General features: G+C 32.7%; 1 protein-coding gene across 2 annotated transcripts in view; it reads left to right on the forward strand.

Moving 5' to 3' along the window:
• Nucleotides 1–17,682: 17,682 nt before the first annotated feature.
• Nucleotides 17,683–19,092, forward strand: part of LOC129219229 (trans-1,2-dihydrobenzene-1,2-diol dehydrogenase-like) — a 36,054-nt gene continuing 34,644 nt past the window's right edge. For both annotated transcript variants that reach the window (XM_054853588.1, XM_054853665.1), the window contains exon 1: nucleotides 17,683–17,741. The gene's annotated coding sequence lies outside the window, so the exon portion shown is untranslated. The remainder of the gene's footprint in view (nucleotides 17,742–19,092) is intronic.

Below are 19,092 nucleotides of genomic sequence, written 5' to 3' on the forward strand. Positions count from 1 at the left end.
TTTTTTTAAATGGTCAGATACTATGTTTTTAAGTATGCTCTTTCAGAAAACAATACTTTTAAAATTTTGGAAACAACCCCACTGCAATATTAAATAAAGCGCGAACTTCTACAAAAGGAAATATGTACAACAAAAAATTAACACACCTACTTTCACGTATGACAACATCAACTCTCAAGTATCTAATCAATATTCCCTTAATTGGCTAAAACTGCAAATTATGTCAAACCTACAGACATAATCTGATTTCTAGAAACAAAATAGGCCTCACTCATGCACTTTAATGCGTAAAATTTAAATTAACAAACAAATAAAGTAGTAGCACCTTTTAAACGATGCAGTTAATTCCTTTTTTTCCAAACAAAATTCTTTAATCACTTTCAAAAGGACAAAAATGAATTTAAAATGCAAACCTCATCAAAATAAGTATAATTTATCAAAATAAAGCATTTGTTAAGCTCTTTCTGTCGGGTAAAAACTTGGATTATATTTTTCACTCTTTGCCAGAAATTAAGAAATATTCTTTCGAAAATAATAAAGTAACAATAAAATGTTTACTTAAATAAATGTCGTGATCAAAAAAAAAATCGTCTGAACAGCTCTTTCTGTTTAAACATAAAGGACTCCGAATATCCTTTTTCTTTCCGTTGCCAACAATGAAATTTATAAATAAAAACTTTAGAAGGAAAAATAAAACACCATATCAAAAATCATCATTTCACAGTAAAAATCAAGACTGCCGAGTCAAAGTCGGACTGATTTTGGGGTAAAGGAGTCAGAGTTGGTCATTTTCCCACAAAGTCCGCAACTCTGTCAGTGCTTTGCGGAGTCAGAGTCGAAAGCTCGAAAATTCTCTTGTCGGAGTCAGAGCCGGAATGATTTTGGGATAAAAGAGCCGGAGACGAAGTCGGGTGTTAAAGACTTTAAAATTAGAAGAGTCGGAGTCTATCACTTTTCCTCTGAGTCTGCCATATCTGCCAAGACTGCTGAGTCAAAGTCGGAGTCATGGAGTTGGAGTCCGACTAACTGTGGGGTACAGAAGTCTAAGTCGACAGCCATAATCTTCAATGAGTCGGAATCGGGAATTTGTCATTGTCTACTTTTTTTGTATTTGCAAGTAAATAGCAGTACATGAAATCATGAGTAGTATGAATTGCAACATGTTTACTTTAAAGTAATATTTAAATTTGGCTCATCAGCTACAGAGCTTAAAAACACCCCCCCCCCCCTTTCCCTTCGTTTAGAGAAATATGTAAATTTTACTAGAAAAACATTTTGAAGCTAAAGTTTTATCACAGGATTTTCGTCCACATTTTAAATGTTTTATATGAGTCAGTTTCACTGGTTCTGAATTGATAATGAACCAAACTTTTCGTATGATTTGGATTTGAGTTCGCTGTTCATGAAATTATAAAGTATTTTGTTTCTGCAAACACATTTTCTCTTACTTTTATCGAGTTAAACTTTCTATTCAAAAGCACGGATGATGAGTTTTGAATCTTATTTTACTGACAGCAGCTGTTCTTTTTGGTGCATTGTGTGTATTACTTTGTAGTCATGAGGGACATTTTCTGTCAAGCTACTTTCTATGTTAATGATATTCATCTCAGTTTAGTTATCTATATGTTATGTCACAGATTAATCGAGCTCTTTTACAAAACTCAGTGTGAAATATTAACAGCTGTTTGTTTCATAATATTAGATAACACACTAAGTGCCAAGGATTTATTACATAAAAGGATTACAGCATACAGCGTTGATTGCAAAGGGTATTTTAGTTTGGTTTTTTTGCAATGACGCCTAAGCATAAGTTTTTTCTTCAACATAATAAATAAAACTAAGATTTTCAATCTTGTTTAACTGTTGATAAAAATGTCTAGATGAGTTGTTGAAAGTATTTGTGCTGCTGGAAAATGATGTTGTTTAAGAACAAAGCTTTTATTTTCTTACTACGGAAGATATTTGTAACTTGAAAACATGTAGGGGAAAGTAGGGCGCATGTAAACACGGGGCGCATGTGAACATGTAACGTTTTACTAAGATAACTTCAAACAAAAAAATCATGAACAATTCTCAAATACTGGCAGTGCCAGTCCTACTAACTGACCAAACTTTTAGAGCGATGAGCCAACTTATATTTCTGTGGTCATAACGTGTTTGTTTTAGCAGGTGTTGGATATAATTTTATCTATTTTCTTCATGTGAAAAACATATTTAAACTAACTAAAAGCTAAACTTAGTTATTGAAAACTAAGGACACATTGGGACTTGGAGCGCATGTGAACAGTTCCCATATTCTCTCCGTAACATTAATATTAGTAGTAGTGTAATAATATTGCTTTTTCTACAATCATCTTGTAAATTCATCGTTGTTTTTTGTTATTGTTATTAAATATTTATTTATTTATTGTCATTATTTGTTGTTTTAAATGTTTTTTTGTTACTAGATAGTTGGTCAAAATTTTAGCATTATATAATATTTACCGGAAGCAAAAAGACAAAATGTTTTCATTTAACTAAAAACTGAAGTTTGAAATTTTTTTGTCGTCCCAAGAATATTCGCGCTACACCCGAACAAGCGTCATAGTCGTATAGTAGCACGTATTTTAAAATCTCTTTTTTTTTTTTTTCTTTTCCTGAAATTTCGAAAACGAAAACATTTTTATTTGTCCATAATTCTTTTTCGCGTATACATCGAAACTTGAGCATTGAACAGCAATTCATAAACAAGTGAAACGTGAAAGCTATAAAACTGAATCTTTTGAGCCTTGAACTAAAGTTTACATTGATTTTTCCTCCTTGAGAACCAGCAGCAAAGTTTTGGAGCGCAATCTTAAATACTTTGCATTACAAAAGAATTAAACCCTAAAAACGCATTTAAGCCCTGAACTAAAGTTCACTATGATTTATCCTCCTTGAGAACCAATATTACTAAATAAATCAACAAATTAGATAAATGGTGTTTATTTACATTTCCATTGCAATCATATGCAAGCATCTATTCTACACTTTTTACAAGGTTATGACTATGAGGGAAGATGACTACTTTTTAATGATACCCATAGCCTCCATGATGATGACCATGGTAAATGTGGTGAGCATGCTGATGATGACCCTGAGCTTTGTGGTGATCCGAGAATAACTTTGCCAGAATTCCAGCTGCTAGGAGAGCTTCCAGGTTTCCACTGCCCTGTCCATGCTTTCCTCCGCCCATAAGTCCGCCCATCATGCCATGGCCAGCTTGCGTTTCAAGCAGCATGGAACTTACAAGCATGCACACGAGAAGCACAGTGACTTTATTTGACATTGTCGTTTTCTTTTTTGTTTTCCTTTTTAAGCAATCTAAAACAAAATATGTTATTTTAGTCAGGTAAGAACAGCTTCATTTTTTTTTTTCAATTTGAAGTTTCTTTTGGAAGCACACAAAACAAAAACTATTATTTGAGGCAGTGAGAGGAAAAAGATTGTAAGGGCTGTCTATAAATGTTGTTACACTTTTTTTTTCTACATTTTTGTTCCCTCTCTCCCCCTCCCACCTCCTATTCTAACCCATATCTATTGAAGTCAGAAAAAAGTTATCTCTGAAGATCAAAGCATATTTTTATACAAGCTCTTTTCAAAAACTGATACTCATACTGCAATGTTTTGGTGTAAGTCAGAACTACTTTTGTTTTATATAAAAAGACAAAGTTCTTGCTATTACCATTTTAAATAATAATTAGACCTACGAATGTTCGATAGTTTTTTTCTTTTGTTTAACATTAAACTTTTTATTTTTATTATTTTTTTTTAATTTTAAATGCTTTATACAGTTAGTCAAGTGCATGCGGAGCAAAGTAAAATAGTTCGATTCGTTTACTTATTAAGTCATTTATTATATATTTATGCATTCATGCGTTGATTCATTTGCTTATTTTCCTTCAATAAATAGTTCTCTGAATTATTCACTATTTTATTTACTCATTTATTTTTTCTCATATATTTATTAATTTATTGATTTATTTATTTGTTTATTCATTCATATTTTTTTTGCTCATTTGTTTGATAAAAAATGTTTTTAAAAATCAAATAGAAAACATTTTATCAGTAAAATATTTTATTTTTCTTTGTTCCCCTTGAAAAAAAATGTCCCTTGAAAACACTTATCCTTTTTTCTTTTCTTCGAAGGTACAAATTTACTGCCAAAAATTAAAATATGGTTTCAATGCAAATTTTGTTATGAACTACATTGTTGTTTTTTATGTACCTTTTTATGGCATTTTCAAAACAAATTTCCAATTTGTTCATATTGAAAAAGGTAAGTTATCTAACCTGTTCACTTTACCAGGGCAGATGAGAACTACTTCACTTCATCAAGTCCGTTGAGAAGCCATGTCAGCTTAGTAGGAAACTAGGGGCTCGGCGCGGAATAGGAATAGCATAAATTTTAATGATTTTTATTGTGATAGAGGACCCGGCGAGCAACATGACTCCGTCTTAGCTCTCAGTGGCCCAGCACTTTGCCCCACATTTTCTATTGTAGGAAAATATGACCCATATTCAAGTTCAATACAAACACTTTTTCCTTATTTTTACTGTCATAATTCTCAAACACTTAAACTTGAACCAATCCGAGTATTATAGTGCTTCACGTAACGATAGAAATCGAAGTTTTTTCCGTAAAAGCTTAAGACAAACAACTGAAAAGAAGGTTTGAAACAGAATGTATAAAAAAGGTTAAATATTTGAAATGATGTAAGACAAGAAAAACTTTTGATGAAATTTTGATGTTTCTTAGTAAACACGCTTTCAGAAATGCACCTTTCACTATCGGGGATACTTCAATTGGTAGAATTACGAAATCGATGACAAAACATCGATGTTTGAAAACATCGATATTCAAAATTAAAAGATCGATGGCATCGATATATCCGCCCAAAAAATCGATGTTTTGAAACATTAATATCTGAAATGGTGAATTCCAGCGGCAACGGAAGGAGAGTTTTACAAAAATATAGATGCATTTCTGTCTGTGAGCATATCAAATTACATACTTTTTCAAAAAGTGATGCATAGACTTTTATACACATCATAGTAAGTTGCTAAAAAAGTCGGGAATTTTTTCTTAGTAACTTTTTTTTAATCAAATTTAAAAAACGGTAACGGAAGGATATTTTTGCGACATGATTTTCACGCAATCATGTTCTCCCCAAAAGTTCAGCTAAACTATAAAAGGGAAAATTCTATAAAAATTTGAGCACATACAGCAGTGTTTAGTCATTACAACTCCAACTCTAGTTTTAAAAAATAATTATTTTAAGCATATAAATTATAAATTATTTGTTAAGGGTAATGGAAGGACTAACGGAAGAACAAGAAGTCCATACAGTTAAACTTGGAAAATTTCAACTTATAAACATTTATTCAGCTAATACAGCAGTCTGAAACAATGATATCTAATGCCTGAGCCATCTGTTGCAACTCTGAATTCTTTAAATGTTCAGTAATTTTATCACAATCCATAGAACATTTATCTTCTTTCTCAGTAAACACGAAGATCATTCCCACATTATTATGCATTCTCAAACAAGTTATTTCTATTCCTTCATCTTCTATATGAAGTACCTGTCCAGCATTGCTCTTTGTTAATTTCTTTCCTTTCCATCCAACTAACAAAACTTGTTCAAACGTTAATGAATCCTTTGGCATATCCTTATGATTTAGTGTTTTTAACTCAGCAGAATCTTCATTTTTAACATTATTTATAACTGAGAGTCTGATATTCCATAACATAACTTGTTACAGGATCCAAATAGAGCATATTTTGTGTGTCAGAATGAGAATGGATCTTTTTGGATCCTTTTTTCTCCATCTCTTTGGAAGTTGATTTATAAATTTACTGAACTTTTCGGAGTACGTTTAACGGTTAAATCAAGGCTGTTAACAGTTTTTTCCTGTGACTTGTGGCAACAAATCTGAAAGAAGTTCCAATATTGTATTGTTCTAATATAAATTTCAAGTTTTTAAGCATATGTTTCTGCTTGAATTGATTTGTCATATCGCAAACATGTCAAACCAAAATGATTTTCACATGCTTAGGAGTTTTTTAATCTAGTTTACATGATTTTCACCACATACAATCGAAGAAATAAAATCACGAAAAATTTGTAAAAATAATTAAATAAAAGTTTATTTTTTTAAATAAAAGCACACATAATTTTTGCACAAATATTACTTATATATGTTTTAAATGTGACTACTAACTTTAAACAATAGTTTGTTTTATACTAGCATTCTTAAATTTTTCTCTGTATCAGCTTAATGTTAAATGTCCTTCCGTAACCGTAATTTTTTGTCCTTCCGTTACCATTAAAAACCATATAAATTAAACATTCATTAAAATTATAACAATGCCTCCTTGACGAGGGACATGATTCAGCTTTGCGTAATAAAGCGTTAGTTTCTATACCCAATAGGTTCTTAGTGAACTAACTGAGATGTTGTATTTTGGTAACGGAAGGGCATCAAATTGTCACCTTAGTAATGGATCTATTTCATGGTTGAAAAAAAAATGAAATTTTAACTTGCTTACCAAAACGTTTAACTAGAAATTCAAAAGATAAAAGTTTACCTAAATATTTTATGCTGATAACAAGTTTATTGAAATTACAGTGCGTAACAAGGAAGAGATTTTTTGCGCTGAAGAAATGCAAAGAGAAAACTTGATTTTGCCCTTGATTTTCTGTAAGCCATCAAACTATTTGGGAAAAACAGATTAAGATTCAAGAAGTTCATTTATTTCTGAAGAGAATGGTACATGGCAAGTGACAGAATATTAAGTTTTCAAAATTCAAGTATCATGTCGCCTTTTTTTCCCGGAATTCACCAAATATCGAACTTTTTGATATGATTTAAGCTTAGTGAAAGCTAACAAATGCTTTTATGGGAGAAGTGATGTCATAGCCTGTATTTATGAATTTATAATTGATACGTTTTAGCTTTCTAATCAAAGTCAATAACGTTAATGAGTTAATAAAATATCTTATTTTTTAATTAAGTAAGACAAAGATATCAGTTACCGATGTATATTTAGAAAACAAAACACAAAAGAGGAGTAATTTTGTGATATTAATTTTTGATTTTAGTAATACACAAGAAGTTCCGTCTAGAACTAAACGAGCCTGCTTTCCCGTATACCCATACTACTTTCTAGTACCTGATCAATATTCTCAAAAATACCTAAAATCGCAAATTGTTTCAAACATATTTTTTTTATATCTTAAGCTGATTTCTAGGAATAAAATATTCCTCACTCATCTAAAAAAACGAACAAATAAAATAGCAGCACTTTTAAACAAAGCAGCTAATACACTTTTTTCCATCAAAAAAAAATTCTTTAACAGCTTTAAAAGCGAAAAAATAATAATTAAAATTAATAAGCTTATTAAAATAAATAGATCATATCAACAAAAAAAATCGTTTCTTTTTCCCCTGCTGCCAAAAGTAATGTTTTGAATGAATTAATGCACTTACCAAACTAAAAAAAAATGTCTACTTAAAGAAATAATTTTCATTGTCAAAAAAAAAAAAAAATCGTCTGCGCATATCTTTATGTAGAAACATAAATGACTTCGAGTTTATTCGCCGAAAACTGAATACCTAAATTAAAACTTTAGCGTGAAAATAAAAACAAGTCATATCAACAACAAGTATTTCACAGTTAAAACCATAGCTGCGGAGTGGGAGTAGGAGTCAATCTCATTTTGGGATAAAGGAGTCGGAGTCGAATATCCAAGAATCGGAGTCAGTCATTTGTCCTCCGTGTATAAATTTTTGCCAAAGCTACGAAGTCAGAGTCGGAGTCGGGGAGTCGGAGTCCGAATAGTTGTCGGGCACAGGAGTCGGAGTCGGAGTCAGGTGCCCCTAAATTCTCGGAGTCGGATTCTGAAGTTTGGCGTCAAGAGCTATTTCCAACAAAATTTGTTTGAAGTAAATCCGCCTTCAAGTACGGAATCTACATTGACTTTCAGTTTCCCCGTAGGCGCTAATGTAAAGGGATTTGAATTTTTCAAAATTTAACGGAAAATTGTTCAAATCAAAAAGATATTTTATATACAAATTTTTCATCAAAAGGTTTTTCCTACAAAGTCTGTTTGAAGCAAACTCGCCTCACAGTTCGGAATTGCCTTGAATTTCCCCGTAGGCGCTAATGTTAAGTTTTTTGAACTGTTCAAAATTGAACAAAAAAAAGTTCAAATCAAAAAATGAAATATGGGAATGAGGTGTCGTTGCCGAGATCTTTCAAACAAAAAAAGGTTTGTTCGAATCGGACTATTCATTCAAAAGTTATTAGTGGGAACAGACAGACAGACAGACAGACATTTTCCCCCATCTCAATACCCTACTTTCCAATTTTTAATTTTTCGATGTTTACTTAATTGTTTAATTTAGTTTTGACTTTTTTTGCTTTTCGCGATATTTTTAAGATGCATTAAGCCTTCTTTCATGCTGTTTTCTTCTTTTTTTGACTTTTACTTGGAAAGTAAGCTAAAAAACTAAATGATCGTTTCAAGCTAATTGGAAAAGTTGGGAATATTTTTCATGCTACATAACATGAGAAAACAAATGAGCTAATCATGCAGTAATTACTTCCTTCAAAACTCTAACATAGTCTTTTTTCACGAAAAATAAATAAAATTTAAAAAATGAAAATAAATAAAGAAATAAAAACTAAAAAGATTCTGAAATAAGAAATAAATAATTGCCGTGAAACTAAGTATCTGATCTGAGTCTAAGATCTGTAAGCTGAAGAGATAAGTAGTTTAACAAGAAGTTCTGTCTAGAACTAAACGAGCCTACTTTCCCATACACCAATATCGACTTTCTAGTATCTGATCAGTATTCTCAAAAATAGATAAAATCATAAATTATTTCAAACATATTTTTTTAATTTTTTAAGCTGATTTCGATAAATAAAGTATGCCTCGCTCATCTAAAGAATTAGATACGTAAAAAATAAATAAAAGAACAAATAAAATAGCAGCACCTTTTAAACAAATCAGCTAAATACATTTTTTCCATCAAAACAAAAAAATAATCTTCAACCGCTTTCGAAAAGGAAAAAAAAAGAATTCAAATTAAAAGCTCATTAAAATCAATGCACCATATCAAGTTTTTAAAAAAACGTTTGTTTTTCCCCTGTTGCCAAAAAATTTTTTAAGAATGAATTAATGTACTTTCAAAAAAAAAATAATAATAACAACAATAAAATGTCAACTTAAAGAAATAATTTTCATTGTCGGAAAAAAAAATCGTCTGCGCATACCTTTATGTAGAAACATAAAGGACTCCGAATTTCTCCGCCAAAAACTGAATACATAAATTAAAACTTTAGCTTGAAAATAAAACCAAAACATATTAAAAACCATTATATCACAGTAAAAACCATGCCTGCGGAGTTGGAGTCGGAGTCCATCTGATTTTGGGACAAAAGAGTTAGATTCGAGAGTCGCAAGTTTTAAATTCAAAGACTAGGAGTTGGTATCGGTCATTTCCCCAAAAAGTCCGCAAGTCTGCCAATATTTGCAGAGTCTGAGTCGGACTTATTATTTGATACAGGAGTCGGAGTCAGAGTCAAATTTCCAAGAGTCGGAGTCAGTCATTTTTCTTCCGTGCATAAATTTTTGCTAAAACTATGATGTCTGAGACAAAGTCGGGGAGTCGGAGTCCGAGTAATTTTCGGGCACAGGAATCAGAGTCGGAGTCAGGAGTCACAAAATTGTCGGAGTCGGGAGTAGGCCGTCAAGAGCTATTTCCAACAGTTTGTTTAAAGTAAATCCGCCTTTAAGTTGGGAATCTATATTGACTTTCAGTTTCCCCGTAGGTGCTAATATTAAGAGATTTTAACTGTTCAAAACTGAACGAAAACTTGTTCAAATCAAAAAGATATTTTCGATACATGTTTTTCATCAAAAGCTTTTCCCTACAAAGTTTGTTTGGAGCCACTTCGCCTCTAAGTTCAAGATTTATTTTTGCTTTGAATTTCCCCCCTAGGCGCTAAGGTTAAGTTTTTTTTAAACTGTTAAAAATTGAACGAAAAATTGTTCAAATCAAAAAATGAGTTATGGGAATGAGAGGTCCTTGTCGAGATCTTTCTAACAAAAAAAAATTGTTCGAATCGGACCATTCATTCAAAAGTTATTGGGGGGGGGGCAGACAGACCAACAGACATTTTTCCCCATCTCAATACCCTACTTTCCAATTTTTAATTTTTCAATATTTATCTTACTATTTTATTTATTTCTGACTTTTTTTTTTTTTTTGTTTTTCAGGATATTTTTAAGATGCATTAAGCCTTCATTCATGCTTTTTTCTTCTTTCTCTGATTTTTACTGGGAAAGTAGGCTAAAAATTATAAGTTAATACGTTATCAACTAAACAATTCATTTGATGGTTATCTGCAAACGTTTTCTATTGTTCAACAAGCCGAAACTTTTCTTTACAAATGATATTAACGTTAACGCAAAAACTCTAAGAATTGTATAGTATTATTTTTGCTTTATTGTTCATTCCGATTGTTTAAAATATTTATTACTAGAAAATTGCTCGACAAGGTATGACGAGTGAAAATTGCTTCTACATTTGAACGAAGCCATTGCTTTTTTGGTGATATTTTCATAGTTGAAATTGTAACCCTAACTCCAGTGGATTAACCATGAATTCCACTAGGTAGCGTTCATTGTAGACCATTTTTTCGTTTCTTCCTTCCCCTGAAATGACAGTCATTTCCAGTGTCTTTAGCCTTGTCACAATAAAGCCTTTCTCTGCATGTTTTTAAACATTACCAAAAAATATTGTCAAATTATCATGACGTGACGCGAGTTTCGTAGTTAAAACACGCGGGATACTCGATCATTGGCTGTTATATATATGGGGATTAGAGTAACAGTTTTCTGAAAGTCAATGAGATTGTTATTAAAATATAGAACCTCGAGTTACTGCAAAATCATAGATATAGAATGAATGCTGATCATTTCGTTAATTTAGTTTCTCTGATGTGGGAAAAAAGGAAGAAAAGACAAAGATAATATTGGAATGTTAGTGATTAATAGTTTTTTATAAGACATTTATTCGATACACATTTTTCATATTAAGACAAAAGTAATGCAAAATTCTTGATAAAGAGAGAGGGGGGAAGAAAAATGCTGTACCTTAGTGTAAAGAAATTTTAGCCATTAATAAGAAAACTAGCTGCTCGGCTTTGCAAGCGGTATACCATGAAAATAAAAATTGTGCCAAGTGACTTATGCTCAAAAATCAGGTTTAAATAAAAGAAAAAAGAATCATGCAAAATTTCCCTTCCAAATAATGGTGACAATATCAAAATACTTTTAAGAAATTAAAATGGAAAAGATGGATTTTAAGAGCGTAACTATGGAAATATAAAATAAAATAAGTTATAGAAATTAAAGTGTGAAAGATACAATTTGTTCAATAAACGTAACCGTGGAAACGCGAAAATAAAATGGTTAACAACTTGAATGGAAATGAGATCTTTCGAACTTGATTTAAGAAGTCTTGTACCTTTTTTTTCTTTTTGGAGTTAGAAGCTTACTTTTTCGACCAAAGATTTTGACGAGTTAGATCTGGAATTTAAAATGTCGCTTTTTCCAAAGGTGTCAAAAAGAAAACTGTGGAACAATTCCTTCAGTTTTTAATGGTATATTTAATGAAGAAAGTAGTTCCTAAATATCAGCTAAGCGTAAAAAAATTCGAGCTAAAAATTTAAATAACTCCCGCCGTAATTAAGTTAGAGCATTGAAACAAATTGCGTAGAACGCGGAAAATTCTACCCTTTCCAACGATACATAATATTAATATGTGCAAGTCATTTTTCATCCCCCATATTCGAGAATTTATGTAAAAATTGGGCCTAAATTGGAATAAAAAAATAACTACCCGTCGGATTCTTTTCGAATTGATCTGCAGACCTTTACGGAGCTAAAATAAAGACACTGAAAATTTCAGCGAAGTCGGCTGGATAGTTCTCGAGTTTTGCGCGTTTCCACGAACAGACGCTTTTTGGAGACTTCATTTAATACTATGTAGTGATTATTCTCATAAATGTGTGTGCGTTTATAAAGTGAAAAATGGTTGTTTTGATTAATATTGGACGGGGAAATCTAGTGTTACGAAATTTTTGGCGGAAAAGCCCAATCGAGTGATAAGAAATCTCCAGCCTTGAGACCACATATGGTATTGAATAGAAATATTCCAAGACAAGCATAATATCAAGTATGTTAACTTAACATTAAATTTTCTGAGAGCCCGAATCATATGAGAATGCATATGTGCATATGCAATAGCATATTTTTGTTCCTTTACTCGTTAGTGTATTTAAATACTTAAAAACGGCAATTTTTAAAACTAAATGTTGATTACTACGTTTTCACAAGATTTTCTTTTCTTTAAAGAGGTTCGATGCAAGTTGAAAGGATATTTTCATCTTTACAAATAATGGGAAATGAAAAATGACAATGTTAAACAAAAAAAATCACACATTGTAATATGTAACAATTAGAGTAATAATGACTGTGCAAACCACTTTCAGTATAAATAATTTGCTTAAATATGCATTTAATGCCTTTGTAATAAAATATAAAATAGAGTTGCTATTTCTTATTTAGATGTGGCAACTTCCTGGGAGAAGAAATACTATACGTTACATGTTATTTTGTTTTTAGAACATATTTAAAGTATTTTTAGTGCATATATACATACATATTTTCATGATTTTTTTAGCGCATATAATGAAGGATTTAATTATAAAAATTACTACAGTGGACTCTCCATTCTGAACACTCATGGGCCCGAACAAAAGGGGGGGGGATTATGGCGGTGTTCATTATACAGGAAGACTGGAAATACATTTCGTCGCCTCAGAGCAACAGTAGAATATCTTACTGTTAATTCTGGGATTAGTTGCTTTACTGTTGCTCTGAAGCGACGATGTGCATGTATTTTATTGCGTTGATTGACTTTGTTCATCACTTCACCTCAGGGCCGTCCGAAGAGAGGAACGATCGTCCAGGGCAACAAGGTATGAAAAGGCGCCGTAAACTAAGCTTTTTCTGAATTACTATTTATTTATTTATTCTTTAAAATTATTCTTTATGAAAAATAGTTTTAAAAATGATAACACAGTAGATTTAATTCCACTCTTTTATGGTACACGTAGATTTCAGATTGCATGTTCAATTATACAGTACTTCATCTGAAAATATACGGCACTCTTCCATTATACTCCCACCATTCCGTGTGTGGGGGGAAGGGAGCAGGGTTGCCAGATTTAAGAACAATAAATACAGAACAGGCTTCTAGGAGTGAAGGGGGAGGGGGATATTTTTCAGGTTGAGGGCAATTACTGGAGACGATGTATTTTTAAGGGGTGCTTTCTGACGTAGAACGTCTTTTCATGATAAATCTGAAAAATTCAATCGTAACCAAGCATTAAACCTTACATAATGTCGCCAACCGAAGTACAAAAATCGTTTTCATTGCGATTCGACGACGCATTCGCAGAGATATTCCAACATTAGTCAATGAGCAAAGAGGAAGCAATCATTCGGTTCCTCATGGTCTACCACCAAAAAAAAAAAAAAATAAATAAATAAATAAATAAAACGAAAATAATTACTGCATTTGGCACCACATGATTTTCTTACTGCTCTTTATTTCACATTTTTTGTTTTATTTTATTATTTTCCCTCAAATTAATGTCTCGTTTTGTAAAATATTGTTATTAGCCAGAATACGGAACTTTAGCCTTCCCATATGGAAGTTCCCCGGGACGCGGGACAATTTTTCAAAATACGGGACTGTCCTTTGAAATCCGGAACGTCTGTCAACCCTGGTGGGGGAGGGGGCCTCCAGAAAATATTCGCCCGGGGTGCCATGATTTTTTACACCTGGGTGCCGTCAGTAACTATATCAGACTGACATAGAGGTGCTGAATTTTGGATTCGGTGGCTAGTGCAATATCTAATTTAACTCAGTAGGACCTAAATGAACATTTTTTTTTTAATTTAAGAAGTTTTACTTAAAATTCAACAATAAAATATTAAAATATAGCTATTGGTATGATGTCTGAAAAAAAGAGTATTTTTAATCTGCTTTTGCATTGTGTATTATTATGCAAGGCATTATCACTTAATTGTTTTATGGAAAAATCTCAGAAAAATGCTTTTGTGTGATGCAGCAATGTCCTGGAAAAAAGATTTTTTTTCCTCCAACTTTCCCTTCATTACCTTCAATACTTATGATAAAATTGTGAAAATATTATAAGTTATCCAGTTTGATTCATTGAAATTCCGGAGTACCGATTGTGAACAGGTTCAGTATAAAGAGAGGTAATCATTAAACGAGGTTAAAAACAGTGTTCATAATACTCGGGTGTTCAGTAGGGTGGGTTGAAACAAACCGATTTTTTTTTTTTTTTTTCAAATTTCTTTTTGAATAACGGGCAAAAAGTGCGTAATAAGCTAGTTAGAACTCACAAAAATTTTCTTGCATTTTTAAAAATATCTAACCGCACCCTTTTGACACTGAAAATCAGGAAAAAAGAGAGAAAAATAATTTTTTGTCAAAAAATATATTTTGAAACGAACTCCAAATATTCAACTTAAATACACTGTACTGGAATGCACAACCGGATACAATGTTACATAAGGAGCTACTGGACCACCATCCAACAATTCAATGACTTTAGAAGACTGGAAAAACAAGAAAACTGAAAACTCTCGTTGGTAAAAATCTCCCAACTACATTGTAATTTTGATCACGATTTTTAAATACGATATGTATAGAGAAGTTTTACTTACTCAAAAAGCGAAACCTATCGGTAGAGCTACCTTTCTTCGTCTGGTTCTAACTTTGAATACGAATCGTCTTTTATACCATTAATGACTCACTTAGCGGACAAAATGCTTCTTAAAACCCCGAAGGTTTCAAAAAGCTGTAAAATTTAAAAGCAGATACCATAATTTCAATACGAAGCTGGGCTCACTCGTCCGTAAAGACGGTTCGGCGTTATCCGCAATCAAAATTGCGTTAAAAGACAAGATCTTTTTCCACAATTAGCTTATCAGAAGATCTAAGTGGGGTAAAAGACGGTTGTTGTAATGCATATTACAGAGAAGTTGTTCTAATCCTAACATTATGTTTAATTATTTGACTCCGTTTCTTTTGTGAGATTAAGACTGTAATTCGTAAAACAATAGTTTAGTTTGTATAACTTTACTCGCTATGATGTTTATAGAATATGCTGTCCTCAGCCGGTATATTGCTATATTGACAAATCTTTAATGTTTCATATTTTTGCATTTTTGTCATCTATCTTTCATTGACTTTACTGTTCAAACATGCTTAGTTAATTTCCGCTGAACAAAAAACATTTTTTTTTTGCCTTCATATTTCAATATTTTATTGCTGTTTCTGGGAAATCAAAAACCCGTTTCTACAACAATCTCTATCGGGGATGCAGGGTCAGAATTTTGGGATCGGTGTCGAACTGATTTTGGGGTATAGGAGTCGGAGTCGGAGTCCGCAGTCGAAGAATTTAAAATTCCAAAATTCAGGTCGGTCGTTTTCTTTCCGAATCAACAATCTGCCATGGCTACGGACTCAGAGTCAAACTGATTTCGGGTTGAAGGAGTCGGAGTCGGAGTCGAATTTTTTAAAATCCCTGGATTTGGAGCCGGACACTTTCCTTCCGACTCCGCAGCCCTGATCTTTTTTGAGTTTATCCTACCAAAACACAAACTCAAATTCAAATAAATGTTCCAAACAAACAGAAATTAAATAGTTATGGCAAAAAAGTGTCATGTTATGGATTCTACATTTGAACAAAATGCAGTCAAACTCCTTTATAACGAGCGCAAAGAGACCGTGATATTTGCTCGTTATAACGAAGTGCTCGTAAAAAACGAGTTCGTGAAAAAAAAAGCATAAGAACCCATCATAGTGGCGGACTGGGTCCCTCGAGAGGGAGCCAACCTTGGGAAAAAAAAAGGGTGCAAAAAAAGGTGCAAAAAAAAAGTGCAAAGAAAAAAAATTGCAAAAGAAAAAAAAATTAAAAAAAACCGTGACTCTTAGGTTTGCGAGTTTAAAGAAAAGAAAAAAAAAGGAAATCACACAGGTTAATGAGCGAAAAGTAACAAAAATAGAAGGCACAAAAAAAAGGTGCAAAAAAAATCGCAAAAAAAAGGGAGGTGTTCAGCCTTGAGGGCGCAGTGACGCATAGGCCGGAGGGCGTATCGATCCAAGGGTCGAGTCCGCCCCTGGTTGCTTTGGTTTCTTCTTTTTAATCACTGTGCAGTACCAAAGAAGTTGGTTACTTAACTTTGCTTTGAATTGTCTGAATGTATCTTTCTTATGTCATTGCTTTTGAGGAATATACATATATGGATATGCACATGTGTAATTTTGAAATGTTTCTTTAATTCACAAATTAATAAAGTGCTTCCATCGCTTGTTCTCAGGATTTATGATTTATCACAAACTTTGCTTATCTGTGGAATGTTAAGGAAAATTTACCAAAAAAGGCTAAGCTGAGCTAGAAATCAATAGAAATTTTATGAATCGCAAATATATTGATCGATGAAAGCGAGTTATGCTTCCATAGACTTTACATGGTACTTACAGAGTATTTCTGATTTCCTGGCTAAACCAGGGTTGGTTATAAGCGAGCTTAACTGCTCTGAAACGGCCCATTCGGAAAATCATTCAGAAACTGCCCCATGTTAAGATTTCTTTTTACCTAATTGGCATGAAATTAGCCTCAATTCCGACCATTAAAAAAAAAGTGAATCACAGCAGCTAAGTTATCTCGTGTAAATCTAAAAATTCAGTACCAGAACGTCTGATTTTAAATGTTTAGCAGATTGCAGGAATATGGCTCACTGCCGGAAAAGGGCAGCTATATATTGAAACAGATGCACGTTTTTCAGTACTAAATCTTTATTTTAACTTATTTATAAGTAACGCTTTATTACTGCACTTCTTTTGTCAGAAATGAGCCCTGCAAGTAACCCGTCACTCGCCGATAAGAATAAATCTTCGCACATCGATAAAACATTTTAAAATATTGAACCTGTGTATTTTTTACTAGAAATAAACACTTGGGGAAATTCACTCCTGATTCCTAAATAATGAAATATTGGGATATTTGAGGGTGCAATATATTCATTTGTTTTAAATTTTAATTGAAAATTATAAGTAATGATTAAAAATTTGAAAAAGAAAACTGTTTTTGCAACAAGAGAAAAACTTAAAGTTGCCGTGTTTTAGGAGTTTGGGAGCGAGAAAAGTTTTTCTTCTGTACCCCCCCCCCCCCCTTGAAAAGATCCCATCTTTATCCTGACTACAAAAAATGTACTAATTTAAATTTGTCAGAAGCAAATTCATGTTAATTTGCTTCTTAAAATATTTATTGCCACTAGCAACGTGAAGTTCTAACGCTTTTAGTGAGATATTTCCGAGTTCAGTGAGTTCTTTTTCATAATCAAGATAACCTTGATTCTCCAATTTGTCCAAGATATTTCATAAGTTCTTTCTCAACTTCCGTCTAAATCATCGTCCTTGGCTTTTGAACATCTAAAACTTGTGTTTAAGCAGTTATCAGTTTTCCATTCTTTGTCTCTCTCTCTCTTTTTTTTCTCGAAGAACTTCGTCCAGGAATCAAGTCATTTTTAAAACAATCTGGGGTAAGACATTTTTTTCTCTCTCTCTCATATTTCATGTCCATAACTTCAAACTGGTGTACGACTGGCACCTACATTTTTTGCGAGGGCGAAAATTCCCAATTTGCTGCACGAGGCTTTAAATTTTACGGAATGATAAAATGCGATCCTGCTCACATATCGAAACCTCATAATGTGGGTTTTGGGGTACGAAAAATTACTGAAACTGCTTTGGTGTTAATAAAAAGCACCAAACCTGCCACGAATAAGGAACTTAGTAGCACATAACCTTAATAAATAAATTTCATAAGCAATGAAAAAAATAATAATATTTGAAACATTTACTCCTAAAAATAATCAATGAATAAGAAAGATTACTACAATCGTTTACATTTCATTCACTAAGTATTTGAACACAACCTGAATAGAAAATATCGTCGATTCAGGGCAACAGTCTGTTTTTTAGTGTTATTCCTGGGATTAGATGTCGTAGTGGTGCTCTGAGACGACGATATTGTCGATGGTTTAGGGGGTCATGACCCCATTATGCTCTTCTTATATCCGCTTCTGCCTCCTATGATCACCCATCGGGTGCAATTATTCAAACTTAATAGCTTAATAACCAACCTATCTTCAGAAAAAAAAACTTAAAATACCATTTAAACTGTTTGGTTTGAGCACAGAACGCTTTTTTTTCCCCTTAAAACTGAGAGCAGGTATATTCCGTCGAAGCCATTGTGTCAGTAAAAAAAATAATAAAAGTCTAGGTGAACTCAGGTGAAACCACAATGCCTCAAAGGGATGGATAAATTGTTTCAATACGCTTCTTATCATGGGTCCTCATCCTTATCCCACGGGCACAATAAGGGTCACCGGTCCAAAATGTCGCCGATCCAAAATTTGCTCATTCAGTTGGTACCAAAAATTTAAACGTACGAGAGTGCTTTTTCGCACCAAATTCACCAAAGAATGTTAATTGCCTTTAATCAATGTATCCGTTAAAGACGGGAACAACTGGACTAAAAGTGTTTCTTCTAAAATTTCCGGAATTTTTCTCTCGAGGGAAGTGTGACCCAAAGCGGGAAGGCCTTCGGATGCCCCCCCCCCATGGTGTGTAAGCGGCGATGCATTCGTATGTCGTGTTTACACGAATACACCCGAGTTTTAATTAGTCCCAGTGAAACAGCATGAAGTGACATGACGCAACCAGGCTTAAAATTTTTAAAAAATGAAGTTTTGTAGCTTGTGATTAGTCGAAGACCAGCTTATTTTTTTTTTCTTTGACTGTCAATAACATTACTTTATTCTGACACCATCCACCTACAAACTACGATAGTCTTTTTTAAATTTAAGGTTATAATTATTGAAATAAAAA

Source organism: Uloborus diversus, chromosome 1 (genome assembly GCF_026930045.1).
Source record: "Uloborus diversus isolate 005 chromosome 1, Udiv.v.3.1, whole genome shotgun sequence".
In the NCBI taxonomy this organism is placed as follows: domain Eukaryota; kingdom Metazoa; phylum Arthropoda; class Arachnida; order Araneae; family Uloboridae; genus Uloborus; species Uloborus diversus.